Source organism: Podarcis bocagei, assembly GCF_964188305.1.
Source record: "Podarcis bocagei genome assembly, chromosome: Z".
Taxonomy (NCBI): Eukaryota; Metazoa; Chordata; class Lepidosauria; order Squamata; family Lacertidae; genus Podarcis; species Podarcis bocagei.
The window spans coordinates 30,357,372-30,373,064 of NC_138140.1; the positions used below are offsets into that span (position 1 = coordinate 30,357,372).

General features: G+C 43.3%; 1 long non-coding RNA gene across 1 annotated transcript; it reads left to right on the top strand.

The window, feature by feature from the left end:
• Positions 1 to 519: 519 nt before the first annotated feature.
• LOC308579297 lies at positions 520 to 12,737 on the top strand. Its single transcript, XR_014004390.1, has 4 exons — positions 520 to 698; positions 817 to 973; positions 3,286 to 3,398; positions 11,380 to 12,737. It is a non-coding gene; the product is annotated as an uncharacterized lncRNA (long non-coding RNA).
• The last annotated feature ends 2,956 nt before the right edge of the window (positions 12,738 to 15,693 follow it).

Genomic DNA, 15,693 nt, shown 5'->3' on the forward strand with positions numbered 1-15,693 from the left:
TTATTTTTCCACGGCACTAGCAGCAGCTTCTCAGTTAGCACCGGCTGAAGGCAGTGGCTGTTCAAAAGGCAGAGCTGGGCAGCAACCTGGAGGGTTTAGGGGAGGTATGGCAAGGGTCCCAGTGAAGGTGTGTAGAGCAGTTAAATAAAGATGCCAAAGCTAGGATCAAATGAGGTTTTCCCAGCTTTGGGAAAGCACTGCCGGGGTTCTGGTAACACCCCAGATTCCTCACACTGCCTTCCCAAAGGAGGATAAAATGGACAGATTTTAATAATCTTTTAAGCCAGTATGTAGCACGCCTAAATGGAACTTCTCAATTTTGAATCTTTGTAATTTTGTACCACTTCAGCTCAGATCCCTGTGCCGGATCCCCGCATTGCAGCAAAACAAGGTGCCACCTCTAGGGCTCTGGCAGGTCCTAGAGCCCGTCTTTCCTTCCCTAGCTTCCGGCTTTGGAAGGGCAGTGTGAGGCTTCCCGGATGTGGTCAGAGCCCTGGCAGTGACTTGCCAGAACCCGGGCAGTGCCTTCACTGAGGGATGCAACAGCACCATTTTATGACAGATTGTGATAGGAACAGAAAATGGACTTAATGAAATGGCGCCTGGTGTACAACATTGTGATATGTTACCAGCTAAACATCACGATATACCAAGATCACAACTGTCCCAGAGCCCTTGCACTGTATTCCTAAATTCAGGTAAGCAGCCCTCCACCTTGCTGCCACCCCATTCTGGGGATCTGTGACTTTATGTACCCCCCCCATATGGAGATTACAGTTTATTTTTCCCACTGAACTAGCATGGCCCTGCCTGCAGAGAGAGCCCAAAGGAGGAGCAAGGAAGAGGGAAAGAAGTTCCTAGCAAGAACCGTAAGGCATCTTGCACTGGCATCTCTCTCATATTGTACCAGCCTGGTGCCTGGTGCTTAAAACAAGAAGCTCATGGTATCTATATTACTAAGGAAAGTTCCCAGGTAGGCTGCTTTCTTGAGTGCCTGCTCTTGTGGTTTGCTGCCCTCTGCAGGAAGCAGGGGACAGTTGAGGCAGCAGGAACCACAAGAGAAGTGATGACCAGCTTCACAGACCGGCTCCGGCACTGATTTTTTTGACATACCACATGCACATATTGTTATGTATATCACCACATGGAGTATGATGATCTAATGTTGAACTCCCCCTCTCCACTGCCCTGGAAACTTCCACAGCCCTTGTGCTACTAGGGATGTTGGAGAAAATCTGTTCCGTTCACTTTTAATGGAGAATCTCGCTAACCCACACTTCCTGAATCAATACAAGAACCAAAATGCAGCCATCCTTTGAAATTCACGTCTCCAGATTTTGCAATGCAGTTCTCCAGCCAACAAATCACTTTTGTTCATTTTCATTCACACACACACACACACACACACACACACACACACACACACTGCTATATCATGAAAAATATCAAAGTGGTTTACAATAATATCTATATAGTATAAAACCACATAAAATTATAAGCTTTTCTGAAAGATGTATAAGGTTAGCTGAACAGAATTGATTAAGGACTGATTTAGGAGGCACCTGTTGAATCTCTATTGGCAGAGTATTCCACAGCATCGGGTGGATGTGTACAAAATGTCGTGTACCACATGTACCAAAATGCTGAGGTAATGTGCACATAAAAAGGCAGATTCATGGAAAAAAACACACAAAATGCATTGTAGTGGTAAAATTGCTTCCCAAGATGTATATATTAGGATACATTTGCACTAAATGCTGATGAATTTTCATGAAGTGTGTGTGTGTATCTCACAGACTGATGTGGAAATGTGAATAACTGAATTTAAGATTTAAAAAAACAAACAGGAGAAGCTGAGAGAAGCCAAAATGTACATATTCACTCAGTTCTGGGCCCTACTGAAGTCAGAATCCTGATGTCAGTAGACACAAAAAGTAAGAGCATGGCTCTGAAGACTGTTCGGAAACTTCAGCTGGTGCAGAATTCAGCGGCCAGGTTGTGGTTTGAGCATATAACACCAATCAAGGACCGCCTCTCCCCATATGACCTACCCAGACCTTTAGATCATCTTTTGAGGCCCTCTCCTCCAAGGTCCAGAGCGTGGCAGCATGAGAACAGGCCTTTTCTGTAGTGGCTCCCTGCTTGTGGAATGGCCTTCCCAGGGAGGCTCACATCACGCTCTCATTACATATCTTTCCTCTTCTACAACTCTGGCTAGTTAAACAATCTCTTAAACTGTGCAGGAGAGTTATTGCTTTGTTTGTTTGTTACTATGCTATGTATTTTTGCCTTTTAATATTGTAAACTGCCCTGTGATCCTCAGATGAAGGGTAGTATAGAAAATAGATAGATAGATGATAGATAGATAGATAGATAGATAGATAGATAGATAGATGATAGATAGATAGATAGATAGATGATGATAGATAGATAGATAGATAGATAGATAGAGAGAGAGAGAGAGATAGATAGATAGATGATAGATAGATAGATAGATGATAGATAGATAGATAGATAGATAGATAGATAGATAGATAGATAGATGATAGATAACTCTGCCCTGCACATTACCTTTCTGCAAGCAATTGCTCTGGCTGTTTCTGCTGCTTCAAGCTCTGATAATGGAAGTGAACCAGGATGAAAGGAAAGTTGTGCATGACCCAAAAAGAGGATACAGTGGTACCTTAGGTTACAGACACTTCAGGTTACAGACTCTTCAGGTTACAGACTCCACTAACCCAGAAACAGTATCCCAGGTTAAGAACTTTGCTTCAGGATGAGAACAGAAATTGTGTGTCGGCAGCACAGTGGCAGCAGGAGGCCCCATTAGCTAAAGTGGTACCTCAGGTTAAGAACAGTTTCAGGTTAAGAACAGACCTCCAGAACGAATTAAGTTCTTAACCCGATGTACCACTGCATCTCTTTTGCATAAAATGTCCATGTGTGTGGACACACATATATTAGGGTTGCCATATTTCATAAAGTTAAAATCTGGACAGGAAAGTTGTTGAGCTTTTTTCTTTTTGCCCAAAGTTGAGTTTTGTTTTGTTTGTTTTTTTGCAAAGTTTCCCAAATAATTTTTTTGCCTGGACACTGCTTGGGGTTGCAGTATGCCAGATATGTCCAGATGTATGGCATCCCTAATACACACACACAAACACACACACACACCCTGCAAATTTAAAAATGATATAATTTAAATATGAAAACACACCTTACTATAACAGGGAAAACTGTGTCTGGGTGAGCTGTGTCTTTATTTATATATTTATTAAATTTCTACAGGAAATTACTGCAGGAGATTGTAGGATATGGTGACTTCAAGCTGCTGCAAACACCCTTTGGATCATCACTGCTCCAACTGCCCAACACCAGGTCACGTAGGAAGCTGCCTTAAGGTTAGTCAGACTCCTAGCCCATCCAGATCAGTACTGTCTACACTGATTGGAAGTGTCTGTCCAGGGTTTCAGAGGAGTCTTAACCAGCTCCATTTGGAGATGCCAGGGACTCAACCTGTGACATTCTACCATGTTCTCTACCACTGAGCTACCACCTTTCTTCAACCAGGAGGTACACAGGAAACTGCTTTACATATTCAGACTGTTGGGCCATCTAGCTCCATATCATCTACACCAGGAATAGGAAACTTGTGGCCTTCTGTATGTCGTCAGACTACATCACCCCTGACCACTGGACATTCTGCCTGGGGCTGGTGGGAATTCAACTGTAACAAGTTTTGGAGGTGCACAAGGTCCGCATCCCTGGTATCCACTGACTGCTGGAAGCTCTCCAGGGTTTTAGACATGGGAGATGCTGGGGGTTGAACTTGAGACCTTCTATCTGCAAAGCATTTGCTCAACCACTAAGCCATTGATCATAAAACACTAGACCGAGAATCCCCCTTAATCCTGGAATTGACTCTGCCAGGCTACTCTCTACTTTAAACATAAGCAGCAAACCAGTGCACAAAGAAGGACATGTCACTTGGCTCTCATTTTAGCACCATCTTCACCAACCTAGTAACTTTCAGCTCTTTTGGATTCCAACTCCCAATAGCCCCAGGCAGCTTGTGGCTGGTTGGTGAAGCTTGGCCTAGCACCTCAAGCATCAGAAAGCTCTTAAGATCTACATAGGGGTGTAGGGGCATTCCGTCCAGAACCTGAAATTGTCTCTGTTGCGAGCCCAGATTACTTCTCTTAGGCTCTTTGACTGTAAGCCTGGGTCACCCTGATGCTGTGGGTGTTTTCCCATATTGCAACAGGAAACCAACAGAAATGGCGCAATGTGGTGGTTATTGCTAAGAACTTGAGATCAGAAGTCCCATGCCATAGTTCAAATCTTGCCATAGCCATGCATTCACTAGGCCTATGACAGTTTCAGCCCCAGAGTAGTGACAATGCTCCCTCTATTTAAGTGTTTTCACCTATGCAGTCAAAAGCAGCCCAATAAGAGTGAGGAATCAGCCAACTAGGGAAAGCCCTGAAGTTTGCATAAGTGCAAAAATATGTTTGGGGCTGGGTCTAAAGGGAAGGAAACCCCTGAAACAGTCCAACAAGGACTGAACATGCTGAGTAGCCACATAATATTGGCTTATTTTATTTTTTAAGTGGGGTGGGGAGAGAGGAGAAAAACTGGGAGGAGGAATTGAATGGAGTATCTGGAACAGGAGAACTCATCCAATACAGCAATATTTTAATTATAATGGCTAGTTGTGAGAGGCATATATTAATTCTTATGCATGCGAAGGGAATACAGTACAGTGGTACCTTGGGTTACATACGCTTCAGGTTACAGACTCCGCTAACCCAGAAAGAGTACCTCGGGTTAAGAACTTTGCTTCAGGATGAGAACAGAAATCGTGCAGCGGCGGCACAGCAGCAAGAGGCCCCATTAGCTAAAGTGGTGCTTCAGGTTAAGAACAGTTTCAGGTTAAGAACAGACTTCCAGAACGAATTAAGTTCTTAACCCGAGGTACCACTGTACAGATAATGAAAGCTCTTTTATCAATGTTCTCCACCCTGTTCTTTCCCCACTTGTATCTTTTTGATACAGATGTGGAATTATTATTATTAAAATAATTTGTTTTCAAGACTGAAAAGTGACTTGAGAAGTGAGGAAAATCCTCACCTTTACAGGAAAATCATATAATGATAAATACTGCTTCTTTTGCAATTGGAGAACTGTGTAGCTGAAGAAAAAGGAGAAGAGTCTGACTGAGATTACCAATTGTGCAACATAGTAAAAAGGAAAGGGGGGGGCAAATCCCCCAACATATACACCTATGTAATTACTATATTCTGCTAACCAAACACTGTGGAGAATTGTAAAAGCACTGAATCACAAGACATTCCATCAATAGCTTTTAAAGTTTCCATGACAAATCCTGCCCTATAGAAATAAGCCAAATGACTGTGAGCTAAGGGCCATTTCAAAGGCAAAGTTTCTCTCATAAGCCACACACTGCCCACTGGCAAGAAGCTTTCTGCTCTTTCAGACAGGTGACATTCCTAGTCTTACCGGGAGATACAGGGGATGGAACCTGGGACCTCCTGGTTACGAATCAGATGCTCTGCCACTGAACCTGTAGATCTTCCCTGGGCCTAATGAACTGCAGTGAAGGGGTGTTGGGCATTTGGCTCTGGGATAACTAACTCAATGGTAGTGCCTATGCTCTCCTCCCATATGCATGTCTCAGGCCAGGTCATCCTTGCATAGGGATGGGTGGGAAATTGGATTCAGTCTGCATTTAAAGGTGAACCTACCAAATCCACTCTTCCTGACAAACCAGAACACAACCATTTTTCTAAATGCACACTACCTCAAATTTTTCAGTAGAGTATCACAAGTAACACATAAAACAATGCATTTATGAATGTAAAGTCTGCATCAAAGTGCATACATTCGTGAAAACAGCACGCAAAAATGTATTATAATGGGAGAAGTTGCTTTGCAAAAATTTACATTAGCAAGATTTGCAAGGGTCTCTCCCAGCCCAACCTGGAGATGCCGGGGACCGAACCTGGGACCTTCTGCATGCAAAGCAGATGCTCTGCCGCCAGTCAGACTTCTGTATATGGAGCGTGTGTGTGTTTGTGATACCATTTCATCCTTCACACAAGACATTAAAAATGTCTTGGTCTCAGGTTCCAACCCCAGAACCTCCAGCTAAAAAATCTAAGGTACCAGGGCTGTGAAAGATAGATGACAGTTGAAGTAGGCAATTATGGAATAGATCGCTGGGTTTACTGCACAATAGCATCTTCCACCTGTCAGTCCAGTGGTGTTATTGCACCAGAGACAAATTTGGCCAAAGAATCAAGTCTTCAGGAAAATACTTCCCAAAGAAATCCAATACAGAATCCCTCTCTCCATTGCCAAAAACAAATCTACTATTGTTGCAATTTAAAAACATATATATGGGGTGCGGGGAAAGCCAACCAATACTTCTGCTAAATTCATAAGGAAATGAAGAAATACAGCAAGAAACTAGATTTCGGCTGAACCAAGCAAAAGAAACCCAGAACACCACATGTTTTACCTTGGCTTTCAGGGGTGTCACTGGAGACCTTTCTTTCTCCCTCTCAATCGCCTTTGGCACTGATGCCACCCTCAGGGGCTCCATGTTCCAGCAACCCTTTTGCTTCTGCCACAAGTGGGCAAGAAGAACCAGCTTGCTCCTTCTTCTCTCATCAATCTGTTGGTCCTGTGCATTGTTGGCCCCGAGGAATAGCTATGCTGGAGAGCGATTGCGGACGGCCCTGTCCAATCTCCTGGCCCTCATGCGGCTGAGCGGAGATTTACCTGTCAAACGCCTCCACCCACCTTCTTTATCCTTGGGCTTCGCTTGATTTCCCAATGGCCTCTTGCTTGGTGACTCTAACAGTGCAGTGTCTCACCTTTCACCCGGAGTAAAAGGACAACTCCTTGGTCGGTTTGTTTTAGTTATGGCTCAAAACTGCCTGGAATGTAGTGAGGCAGAGGAATAAGGTTGCTGTCCTGCCATAGGCAACTTTTTGCTCTATCTCACTCCTTGTTGTCCACACCAGGGAAAGTACCTTGATGACGAGGGTGCCTGTTGATGAGGGCAGCAGCTGAAATGGCACAAGCAAAATTTTTTCCCTGCAAACTAGTCATCGGTTGCTTTTCCCTCCACAGAGGAGGAAAAAAAATATGTCTACAAGAGTCAGTGGTCGCTTAGTGGGGGGAAAATAGTCCTTGTTAAATTCAGCATCATTTTAGTGCAAATTTTTCATAATATGCATATGCTTGTATGCACTTTGTCTAATATACGCATTTTGGAAAGTGGTGTTCCTTCATATAATCCATTTGTGTATATTGTTTTCATGGGTACATTCATTTTTATGCTCACTCTCCCCCAAAATGTGCATAATGGAGTACTGAATTGCTAAAAAGGAAGGAAGGAAGGAAGGAAGGAAGGAAGGAAGGAAGGAAGGAAGGAAGGAAGGAAGGAGTGAATTGTGAACAATGTCTGTTTCATGTATTGTTTTGGAAAGTGAAGATTAGGTATAGATTCATCTTTAAATGCAAACTAAATTGAGTTTCTCCCTCATCCCTATGGGAGAGACAGTGTGGACAGACAATTGGATTCAGATATGGAAGATGTGAATTCACTGGGGTTTCCTCAAAGATAATGCTGTTCCCTAGTCTCAATTTGTTAAACAGGGGAAATTGTAGTTTACAGGTTTGGCAGGAGAACAAAACTATGAAGCAGATATTGAGAACTTGTGGCCTGCCATGTTGTTGTTGTTTAATCGTTTAGTCGTGTCCGACTCTTCGTGACCCCATGGACCAGAGCACGCCAGGCACTTCTGTCTTCCACTGCCTCCCGCAGTTTGGTCAGACTCAGGTTTGTAGCTTCGAAGACACTATCCAACCATCTCGTCCTCTGTCATCCCCTTCTCCTTGTGCCCTCCATCTTTCCCAACATCAGGGTCTTTTCCAGGGAGTCTTCTCTTCTCATGAGGTGGCCAAAGTATTGGAGCCTCAGCTTCACGATCTGTCCTTCCAGTGAGCACTCAGGGCTGATTTCCTTCAGAATGGATCGGTTTGATCTTCTTGCAGTCCATGGGACTCTCAAGAGTCTCCTCCAGCACCATAATTAAAAAGCATCAATTCTTCGGCAATCAGCCTTCTTTATGGTCCAGCTCTCACTTCCATACATCACTACTGGGAAAACCATAGCTTTTACTATACGGACCTTTGTTGGCAAGGTGATGTCTCTACTTTTTAAGATGCTGTCTAGGTTGGTCATTGCTTTCCTCCCAAGAAGCAGGTGTCTCTTAATTTCATGGCTGCTGTCACCATCTGCAGTGATCATGGAGCCCAAGAAAGTAAAATCTCTCACTGCCTCCATTTCTTCTCCTTCTATTTGCCAGGAGGTGATGGGACCAGTAGCCATGATCTTCGTTTTTTTGATGTTGAGCTTCAGACCATATTTTGCGCTCTCCTCTTTCACCCTCAATAAAAGGTTCTTTAAGGTTCCTTACTTTCTGCCATCACGGTTGTGTCATCTGCATATCTGAGGTTGTTGATATTTCTTCCAGCAATCTTAATTCCGGCTAGGGATTCATCCAGCCCAGCCTTTCGCATGATGAATTCTGCATATAAGTTAAATAACCAGGGAGACAATATACAGCCTTGTCGTACTCCTTTCCCAATTTTGAACCAATCAGTTGTTCCATATCCAGTTCTAACTGTAGCTTCTTGTCCCACATAGAGATTTCTCAGGAGACAGATGAGGTGATCAGGCACTCCCATTTCTTTAAGAACTTGCCATAGTTTTCTGTGGTCGACACAGTCAAAGGCTTTTGCATAGTCAATGAAGCAGAAGTAGATGTCTTTCTGGAACTCTCTAGCTTTCTCCATAATCCAGCGCATGTTTGCAATTTGGTCTCTGGTTCCTCTGCCTCTTCTAAATCCAGCTTGCACTTCTGGGAGTTCTCGGTCCACATACTGCTTGAGCCTTCCTTGTAGAATTTTAAGCATAACCTTGCTAGCGTGTGAAATGAGTGCAATTGTGCGGTAGTTGGAGCATTCTTTAGCACTGCCCTTCTTTGGGATTGGGATGTAGACTGATCTTCTCCAATTCTCTGGCCACTGCTGAGTTTTCCAAACTTGCTGGCATATTGAGTGTAGCACCTTAACAACATCATCTTTAAAAATTTTAAATAGTTCAGCTGGAATACCATCACTTCTACTGACCTTGTTATTAGCAGTGCTTTCTAAGGCCCATTTGACTTCACTCCCCAGGGTGTCTGGCTCAAGGTCAGCAACCCCACTACCTGGGGTGTATGAGGCATCCATATCTTTCTGGTATAATTCCTTTGTGTATTCTTGCCACCTCTTCTTGATGTCTTCTGCTTCTGTTAGGTCCTTACCACTTTTGCCCTTTATTATGGCAATCTTTGAACGAAATGTTCCTTTCATATCTCCAATTTTCTTGAACAGATCTCTGGTTCTTCCCATACTGTTGTTTTCCTCTATTTCTTTGCATTGCTCGTTTAAGAAGGCCTTCTTATCTCTCCTTGCTATTTTTGGGAAATCTGCATTCAATTTCCTTTATCTCCCTCGCATTTTGCTTGCCTTCTCTCCCCCGCTATTTGTAAGGCCTCATCGGACAGCCACTTTGCTTTCTTGCATTTCCTTTTCATTGGGATGGTTTTCGTTGCTGCATCCTGTATAATGTTGCGAGCCTCCATCCATAGTTCTTCAGGCACTCTGTCTAGCAAATCTAAATCCTTAAACCTGTTCCTCACTTCCACTGTGTATTCATAAGGGAATTGATTTAGATTGTATCTTACCGGCCCAGTGGTTTTTCCTACTTTCTTCAGTTTAAGCTTGAATTTTGCTGTAAGAAGCTGATGATCTGAGCCACAGTCAGCTCCAGGTCTTGTTTTTGTTGACTGTATTGAGCTTCTCCATCTTTGGCTGCAGAGAATATAATCAATCTGATTTCAATGCTGCTCATCTGGTGATGTCCACGTGTAGAGTCATCTCTTGTGTTGTTGGAAAAGTGTGTTTGTGATGACCAGCTTGTTCTCTTGATAGAACTCTATTAGCCTTTGCCCTGCTTCATTTTGCTCTCCAAGGCCAAACTTGCCAGTTATTCCTTTTATCTCTTGATTCCCTACTTTAGCATTCCAATCCCCTATAATGAGAAGAACATCCTTCTTTGGTGTCACTTCTATAAGGCGTTGTAAGTCTTCATAGAATTGGTCAATTTCAGTTTCTTCAGCACCAGTAGTTGGTGCATAAACTTGGATTACTGTTATGTTAAAAGGTCTGCCTTGGATTCGTATTGAGATCATTCTATCATTTTTGAGATTGCATCCCAGTACTGCTTTCGCCACTCTTTTGTTGACTATGAGGGCCACTCCATTTCTTTTGCGGGTTTCTTGCTCACAGTAGTAGATATGATGGTCATCCGAACTGAATTCACCCATTCCCGTCCATTTTAGTTCACTTATGCCCAGGATGTCAATATTTATTCTTGCCATCTCATTTTTGACCACATCCAACTTACCCAGGTTCATGGTTCTTACATTCCAGGTTCCTATGCAATATTTTTCTTTACAGCATTGGACTTTCCTTTCGCTTCCAGGCATATCCGCAACTGAACGTCCTTTCGGCTTTAGCCCAGCCGCTTCATCAGCTCTGGATCTACTTGTACTTGTCCTCCACTCTTCCCCAGTAGCATGTTGGACGCCTTCCGACCTGAGGGGCTCGTCTTCCAGCGTCATAACTTTTATATGCCTGTTGTCTTTGCCCATGGAGTTTTCTTGGCAAGGATACTGGAGTGGCTTGCCGGTTCCTCCTCCAGGTGAATCACGTTTGATCAAAACTCTCCACTATGACCTGTTCATCTTGGGTGCCCTGCTCGGCATAGTTCATAGCTTCTCTGAGTTCTTCAAGCCCCTTCGCCATGGCAAGGCATATGTTTGTGGCCCGCCATATGTTTGTTTGTTTGTTTGTTTGTTTGTTTATAAAGACATTATACAGGGTGGCCCCAAAGTAGGTATACAGTTGAATAAATGAAATTCATCACAACAAGTTATATGGGTACACATTACTGGCACACAACAAAGTGGCAGTTAAATTTCAGGTTGGTAGTCGGAAAGAATAGTGGAGTCAGATAAAAGGATTACCGGTATTTTTCTTTACTGATACTGTGACTGATGACAGTGAACATGAGTCAAGAACAAAGAAAGTGGATTCTAAAGCAGTATACCTACCTTGGGGCCACCCTGTATGCTACCATATGATGAATCAGGACAGTGTACAATGATAAAACAAAATGAAAAGCAGTACAAAACAATGGTTAAAATGACTGGCTAATTGTTGGTCTTCATCTCCCATCAGCCTCACCCAGCATGACTGATAGCCAAGGAAGACTGGAGCTGGAGCTCAGCAACATCTGGAGTGCCCACAGTCCCCACCTCTGCTGCAAAGCATTCAGTGGTGTTGTCAGAACAAGACTTTGGGGCAGATGTCCAAGGCCCCACTCAGCAATTTTGCAGTAAGTGAAGTAACACAAATTGCCATCCAAGGACCTTTCTAATCCAGAAAAGACTGGTGTTTTATTGCAGGAGAATTCTGCAACATATGATTGACATAATATTAGTGCACGGGTGGTGAGTTTATTCTGTTTTTGTTGGTTCTGCAATGTTTCCCTATTGTTAACACATTATTGCTGCCTGTCCAGGGGGGCTACGGCAAAACAAAAGCAGGACATAAATAAACCAGTTATGGATTTTGGGAGGAGGTTACAGGATATGCAATGACTGGATGTCAGATGTGCAGCAGGTAAGGGCAGGGCTTCAAAAGAACAACCAGTCACTTAGAGTGGGCTGCTGATTGCTCCTTTGCTGGCACAAGGTGTGCTCCCAATGGGCCCTAGGAGCATGCCTTGCTCAAGGAGTGGAAAGCGGTTTAGAATAAATATAAACTGCTTCTCCTTCTTAAACTGCTCTTTGAAACCACAGTGTGCTGCTCATTTCAACCTCCAGTTTTTGAGGCTTGCAAAGGGCTTTGTGAGCCATTTCCCACTGCTCCTTTCAACCCCTGAAATTAGGCCGACAAAGCCCCTTGCACTGTGGTTTCCGAGTTTGGGGATCCCATGCAAGGGATTTTAACAGGTGGGGAGGACAGCCCAGCTGTCAATCCTGTGATATCATATTGACACAATATGATTGAGAAATAAATAGGTTGCCTCACCTGCCTGTCAAAGCTGGCACCCAAAGTAAAAAACCCCAAACTGATTTATTGCCTCTGCATTTGCTAGCATAATCCTCTGTGTCTTAGAATAATAAAGTTGTAGAGTTGGAAGGGACACCTTGTCCAACCCCCCACAATACAGGAATAAATTGTATATCCCAGTGATATTCTGAATATGCAATATATTAGTGTTTTGATGTATTTTGTTATCACTTTGTTGTTTTATTGCTTTGTGTGGTCCCAATTTTTAAAAATGTAAGAAAGAAATTAGAAAAGAATTGCAGCCAATTTTTATTTTAATTAGGACAGCCTTGTTGTTATTTTACAATCTTTTGTAAATTTACAAAATTAAACGTACCCATTTCATTACAGGACCGCCCTATTGCAGATCACCATGCCACACTGAAACTTTCTTAAATGATTCATTTATTTACTTATTGCATTTATAAACCAACCAATTTGAAAATATTGTAGTATTGTACAAAAAAGAAATAAAAAACTAAATGCTGTTACAACAACAAGAATACATTAAATCCCTCTGCAAAATCAGCATGAAAAATATCCAAAAATGCTACCCCTAAAAAGTCTGACATATATATATATATATATATATATATATATATATATATATGGCACTTGAAATAACAAAATGTTGATACCATTCTGATTTTGGGTGTTGGTGTGTTCCAAAGTGCAGGTGCTACTTGCACCTGCTACAGTTAATTCTTAAACAGGCCATGTGAAACCCACACAAATGGCTTATATTTGGATGTTATCCCTGCACTGTTATAAGTAAGAACCTTTTGTACATTGAAGGGTAAATTTTGTTGCTTTGTGGTAAACCCAAAATAAGGCTGTTATGTCAAAAATAGAAAGGGGAAAAAATCACAGGTACACCTGCAAAGCCTCTGGCCTTCTGTCTCCTTCCTGAAAATTATGTCAAATACAAAGGGCACACTTCACCGGCTGTTTCACCCTCACAAGGTCTGCTGAAAAGAGTGCAAGGGGCACATGAATAATCAGCTTCCTAAGCATGACACAAATGAAGAGAGTCCTGCTGGATCATATTAGGGACCAATCTAAGGCAGTATTTTGTTTCCTAAAGTGGTCAATTGGACAAATCCCTTAAGTAGGGCAAGAAGGCAGTATTTTTGTTTGTTTGTTGCATTTATGTCCCATCATTTCCCCCAAGGAGCTCAAGGAAACATAAATGGTTCTCCCCCCTCCTCATTTAAACCACAACAACCCTGTGAGGTCAGTTAGGCTGAAACACAGTGACTGGGCCCAAGATCACCGAGTGAGTTTAACAGCTGAATAGGGATTTGAACCCTCATCACCCAGGTACCTAGTCTGATACTCTAACCATTACACCACACTGGCTCTCAACAGCCCCTCTTCCATTGCTGGCCCTACCATTAGGCAACTGCCTCAGGTGGTAGTCGCGGTTGTTCCTCCTGAGCCCCCAGCTGTTGCTACATGGCCTCTCCAGGGCTCACTAATCTGGCCTGATGCCTCAGGTGCGGTGGACAATGCTATCCCCCCAAAATAAGATTCAACTGCCAGCCCAGTTGGCTCTGAAATGTGGAATCAGGAGGGGGCACCATCTTGTCCTTCACCTCATGCAGCAACATTTCTGATCTTCAGTAACTGCCACGTGTCATACTGCCTTTGTGGTCAGCTATCATGGCTAATAGCCACTGACAAGTGGAAGCTGCCACACAATATTGCAATATATCCCCTCAGGGACAGGGATTTTTTTTTTCCTGTCAAGGACTGCATTCTTCACAAATTATCTGTCAGGGGCCATGCTGATAGTGGGCAGGGCAGAAGTCAGTGTGTGGGGGGAGGGGTCGCTATCTGTCCTTCTCTCTCCCTTACTCTTTCAGCTTTTCTCTGCCATCCTACACTCCACTTGAAACTGGGGCAGGCCCACCAATAAGGTGGGTTGAAGCACCTACCTCAGCTGGTGGAAAAACAAAGGACGTTTTCCCACCTGCCCCACTGCTCCCACCAGTGCCAGAAACTCCCCCCCCCCTTCTTCCAGTGAGAGGGAGGCATTCTGGTGCAGTGTTGCCCCTCATCTTCCCCCCTCCTGTATCACTCTAACAACTACATCACAGAGGCTGTCTTCTGGCAACTAAATTCATAATCGGATGTAGCATTTTTTAAAGCATTTGATAGCAATGAGGAAGGCAAATATAAAAAGCAACCTCACCCGCCCCCTGTGCTGAGTGAATGTTCCATAAAGAAAATTTCTTTTCAGATAGAGAAATTGGCTATGTGAGCAAAAGGTTCCTAGCAGAGCCAACTTAAATGCCCCTTTCCTCATTGTTTGTTTGTTTATTTATCTTTCTGGACCAGAGAGCTATATCTTCAGTACAATGGTAACCGTAGTGTTGAATTCAGGGAGTGTTGCTGTAAAATATTGCACCAAAGGAGACTCAGGAAACACTGATGATGATGCAAGCACCTTATTTAAAGTTAACTTTCTCTCTCTTTTTACTGGCAGAGTTCCAGGTCCCTTAACACAATTGCATGATCACATACCAAAACTGAACTTTGGAGCACCCTTATATGAAGGTTTAAAATTACTCCAGCCAGGGTTGGCATCAGTTTTGAGAGGTCCCCTGGTATCAGGGAGGGACCATGAGTAGTGCCTAAGATGAGGCAGGCATTGGGCAAGCCAGTGGTCAGGGACTGAGGAACAAACCAGAGGCAGGATCTAATAAGCAGTAGAAAGCGAGGACTAAAAATATATATAACCAAGGATGGAATCCCAAGCCCAGGAGCCAAATATAGGCCTCTAGTTCTTTCTGCTTAGTCCTTAGTTAACCCTAGTTGTGGGCAGGGTTGGTGAGGTCTCACAGGTCCCATTTAACACCCAGGCTGCCATGCTAAGCATCCTCAGGCTGCTGGATCTAGCCACCCTTTCAATTCCTTTTCTGATTAGAGCATTTATTATTACAGGCAGGTTCACTGATGTGCCACCTGTGAGTGTAATGGTGCCCCTGAGTTGCGTCTCGCTGCTCAGAAAGCCTCTGAGCCCCAGCTCCCCTTTCTCTGTGTGACAGCTCACCTGCGGAAAAGTTCTGCTGAATTTGAAAGCCTGTCAAAATTTTGTGACCTTTTGGTCTGTCCTAATAAAAATTATTTGCCCAACAGTGGAGTTGGGATTTTTTTCTCAAGCTGATATTAATACCGCAGTCCCTTTGAGGGTTAATAAAAAAATTCTAAAAGTGGCTGTCCATACAGTGATTTTAGGTGTTTATCAGTGACGTAAATAAATAGGCTTGGATTGTTTCTCAGTGCCATTCCAGGCTTTAAGAACCTGCTGCTGTTGTTTTTGTTTATATCAAGTGAATCTATGGTTTATGCACAATTACAGACCTTTACTTAAGTCAATTAATTTTCTCCCCCTAAAACAATACATTCATATGCCTTGTTAAGTAAAGCTGGAGC